Here is a 5,000-nt window from a genome sequence, read left to right as displayed (position 1 = left end):
TGCATAATCATTGGAATTATACCAATGAACAAAAAAGGAACAACATAAGCAACAAATTTTTAAATAGAGTCGAAATTCTAGATAAGAGATTTATTCCTCTGGATATAATCGAAAAAAGGATTAGATTGTGTAATAATGAGACTAAAAAAGAATATTTACCTACGATGTATGATCCTTTCTTGAACGGACCCTATCGCGGACAAATCAAAAATATTTTTTTATTCTCAATCATAAAAACTTCTGTAAAACATTACATAGAGACAATTTGGATAAATAAGATTCATGGAATCCTTCTTACTACCAATTACACAGAATTTGACCGGAAAGTTAATCTATTTGATCGAAAATCATTATCAACAGAAATTATTTATTTCTTGAACATAATTAGTAAGTTTGCAGGAAAATCAACATCAAATTTTAATTTGAAAGGACTTTATTCATTTAAGGAAAACAAACAAGTAAGAATTGATTCGGAAGATCGAATAAAAATTTTAAAATTTTTATTCGATGCAATTATAACTGATCCTAGGGATAAAACAATTAGAAAAAAATATATTGGAATAAAAGAAATCAATAAAAAAGTTCCTCGATGGTCATACAAATTAATCGACGAATTAGAACAACAGGAAGTAGAAAATGACAAAAATGGGCCAACGAATCATCAAATTCGTTCAAGAAAAGCCAAACGTGTCGTGATTTTTACTGATATTCCGGAGAATACCGATCCTTATACTAATAACAAAGAGACTAATAATTCTGATCAAGCTGAAGAGTTGGCTTTGATACGTTATTCACAACAATCGGATTTTCGTCGAGATATAATAAAGGGCTCCGTGCGAGCTCAAAGACGTAAAACGATTATTTGGGAACTGTTTCAAGCAAATGTGCATTCCCCTCTTTTTTTGGATAGACTAGACAAACCCCTTTTTTTTTATTTTGATATTCCCGAGCTGATGAAAATCATTTTTTTAAATTGGATTTGGAAAAAGAAGGAATTAAAAATTTCGGATTATACAAAGGAAAAGACAAAAGAAAGTGAGAAAAAAGAGGAGGACAAAAACGAAAAATACAAAAGAGAGAAAAAAATTCGTATAGAAATAGCAGAAGCTTGGGATAGCTTTTTCTTTGCTCAAGTAATAAGAGGTTTTTTATTAGTAATCCAATCAATTTTTAGAAAATATATTCTATTACCTTCATTAATAATAGCTAAAAATATTGTTCGTATATTATTATTTCAATTTCCCGAATGGTCCGAGGATTTAAAGGATTTGAATAAAGAAATCCATGTTAAATGCACCTATAATGGCGTTCAATTATCCGAAAAAGAATTTCCGAAAAACTGGTTAACAGACGGTATTCAGATAAAGATACTATTTCCTTTTCGTCTGAAACCTTGGCACAGATCTAAGTTACGATCCCCTCATAAAGATCCAATTAAAAAGAAAGGGAAAGGACAAAAAAATGATTTTTGTTTTTTAACAGTTTTGGGAATGGAAGCTGAACTGCCTTGTGGTTCTCCCCGAAAACAACTTTCCTTTTTTGAACCCATTTTTAAAGAATTCGAAAAAAAGAAATTCAAATTAAAAAAAAAATGTTTTTTAGTTCTAAGAGTTTTAAAAGAAAGAACAAAATTTTTTATAAATGCTACATTTATAAATGTAGCAAAAGCAAAAGAAACAAAAAAATGGGTCCTCAAAAGCATTATATTTCTAAAAAAATAATAAAAGAATTTTCAAAAAGAAACCAAATTATATTATTTGGATTGAAAAAACTAGGAATATACGAATTGAGTGAAACTAAAAAAGAAAAAGATTCGATAATACATAATAAAATTATTCCCGAATCGTCTATTGAAATTCGATCTATGGATTGGGCAACTTACTCATTGACAGAAAAAAGGATTAAAAATCTAACTAATAGAACAAATACAATCATAAATCAAATAGAAAAAATGAAAAAAGACAAGAAAAGGGAGTTTATAACTCGAGAGATAAATCTTAACCCTAACAAAATAAGTTATGAAGATAAAAGATTAGAATCACCAAAAAATATTTGGCGGATATTAAAAAGAAAAAATATTCGATTACTTCGTAAATCCCATCATTTTTTAAAATTTTTTATTGAAAAGATATCTATGTATATCTTTCTGCGTATCATTAATACCCCTAGAATCAATGCACAGCTTTTTATTGAATTAACAAAAAAAATTATTACTAAATACATTTACAATAATGAAGCAAATCGAGAAAGAATTGATAAAACAAATCAAAGTATAATTAACTTTATTTCAACTATAAAAAGGTCACCTTGTATTAATAAGAATTCACATATTTTTTTGGACTTATCTTACTTGTCACAAGCATATGTATTCTACAAATTATCACAAACCCAAGTCAGTAACTTATATAAGTTAAGATCTGTCTTTAAATATTACAGAACATATTTTTTTCTTAAGAATGAAATAAAAGAGTATTTTGTTGGAACGCAAGAAATATTTGATTCCGAATTAAGACAACATAAGAACCTTCGAAATTCTGTAATTAATGAATGGAAAAACTGGCTAAAGGATCATTATCAATATCAATATGATTTATCTCAGATTAGATGGTCACGATTAGTACCGCAAAAATGGCGAAATAGAGTCAATCAATATCAATGCCGTACGGCTAAAAATAAAGATTTAAACAAATGTGATTCATATGAAAAAAACCGATTAATTCATTATGAAAAACAAAATGATTTTGAAATAGATTTATTACTAAATCAAAAAGAAAATTTAAAAAACAATATAGATATGATCTTTTTTCATATAAATCGATTAATTATGAGGATAAGAAAGACTCATATATTTATGGATTGCCATTACAAGTAAATAATAACCAAGAGATTTCTTATACTTACAATACGCCTAAACACAAACTATTTGATATGCTGGAAGGTATCCTTATCAATAATTATCTAGGAGAAGATGATAGTATAGATAGAAAAAAAGATATGGATCGAAAATATTTTGATTGGAAAATTCTCAATTTTTGTCTTAGAAAGAAGACCGATATTGGGGCCTGGGTCGATATTGATACTGTCACCAACAGAAATAAAAATACTAAGACTAAGACTGGGGTTAATAATTATCAAATAATCGATAAAATTGATAAGAAAAAGAAAGGTCTTTTTTATTTCACGATTCATCAAGATCAAAAAATTAACCCATTCAATCAAAAAAACCTCTTGTGGATTGGATGGGAATGAATGAAGAAATACTAGGTCGTCCCATATCGAATCTAGAACTTTGGTTATTCCCAGAATTTGTGATACTTTATAATACATATAAGATTAAACCGTGGGTCATACCAATCAAATTACTTCTTTTCAATTTTAATGTAAATAAAAATGTTAAGAAACATAAAAGTATCACTGGAAAGAAAAAAAGCGATATTTTTATATTATCGAATGAAAAAAAGACTTTTGAATTAGAAAATAAAAATCAAGGAGAAAAAGAATTAGCGGACCAAGCAGATCTTGAATCAGCTCTCTCAAACCAAGAAAAAAAAAAAGAAAAAGATGTTGAAGAAGATTATACGGGATCAGACATGAAAAAACGTAGAAACAAAAAGCAATACAGGAATAAAATAGAAGCAGAGCTTGAGCTCTTACTAAAAAGGTATTTTAATTTTCAATTGAGATGGAATGATTATTTAAATCAAAGAATCATCAATAACATCAAAGTATATTGTCTCCTGCTTAGAATGACAAATCCAAGAGAAATTGTTATATCCGCTATTCAAAGGGACGAAATTAATCTGGATATTATGACAGTCCATAAGGATTTACCTCTTACAGAAGTGATGAAAAGGGGAATATTGATTATCGAACCAGTTCGTCTGTCTGTAAAAAATGATGGAAAATTTATTATATATCAAACCATAGGTATTTCATTGGTTCATAAGAGTAAGCATCAAATTAATCAAAGATACCTAGTTGATAAAAATAAGAAGAATTTTTATGAATCCATTGCAATACATCAAAAAATGAATGGAAATAGAGACAAAAATCATTATGATTTGCTTGTTCTTGAAAATATTTTATCCCCGAGGCATCGTAGAGAATTGAGAATTCTAATTTTTTCAATTCTAGGAATAGAAACAATATCCATAGAAATACAGTATTTTGCAATGGATGCAATGGAAATAAGGTAACAAATTTCGATCAAGTTTTGTTGAATAAAAGAAAAAATCTTGATAGAGGTAAAAATAAACTAATTAAATTAAAGTTCTTTCTTTGGCCCAATTATCGATTAGAAGATTTAGCTTGTATGAATCGCTATTGGTTTGATACCAATAATGGCAGTCGTTTCAGTATGACAAGGATTCGTATGTATCCGCGATTGAAAAGTCATTATATTAATTCGATCTAAAATGAATCAACAAAATCTTCTGATTTTTTTTAAGTCTAAATTATTGTTTATTTTTTTTTGTGAGTACAGAAATAGACTATACTTTTGTATAGGATATCCTATCCGAATCCAATTTTTAAAATGGGATTGATTATTGAGTAATAAATTAAGTAATTTTATTTGACAAAATTAAGAATTCTTAACGAAATTAAGATTATTGTGTATATCAAATTCAAATGAGTGGCATTATTATTACTGATCAAGAAATATATATATATATCGATAAAAATATCTCAAAAAAAGAGAGGGGCGATTCCTATTTATGGTAAAAAATTCATTCATCTCAATTATTTCGCAAGAAGAAAAAGAAGAAAACAGGGGATCCGTTGAATTCCAAGTATTGAGTTTCACCAATAAAATAAGACGACTTACTTCACATTTGGAATTGCACAGAAAAGACTATTTATCTCAAAGAGGTCTACGTAAAATTCTGGGAAAACGTCAACGGCTGCTGTCTTATTTGTCAAAGAAAAATAGAGTACGTTATAAAAACTTAATTAATAGGTTGGGTATTCGGAATCAAGAATTCGTTAATTTTTAATTTTTC

The sequence above is a fragment of the Corylus avellana genome, unplaced genomic scaffold (assembly GCF_965113065.1).
Source record: "Corylus avellana unplaced genomic scaffold, dhCorAvel1.hap1.2 HAP1_SCAFFOLD_188, whole genome shotgun sequence".
Classification (NCBI taxonomy): Eukaryota; Viridiplantae; Streptophyta; class Magnoliopsida; order Fagales; family Betulaceae; genus Corylus; species Corylus avellana.
The sequence above is the reverse complement of the archived record's forward strand: the minus strand, read 5'-3'. Positions refer to the sequence as shown.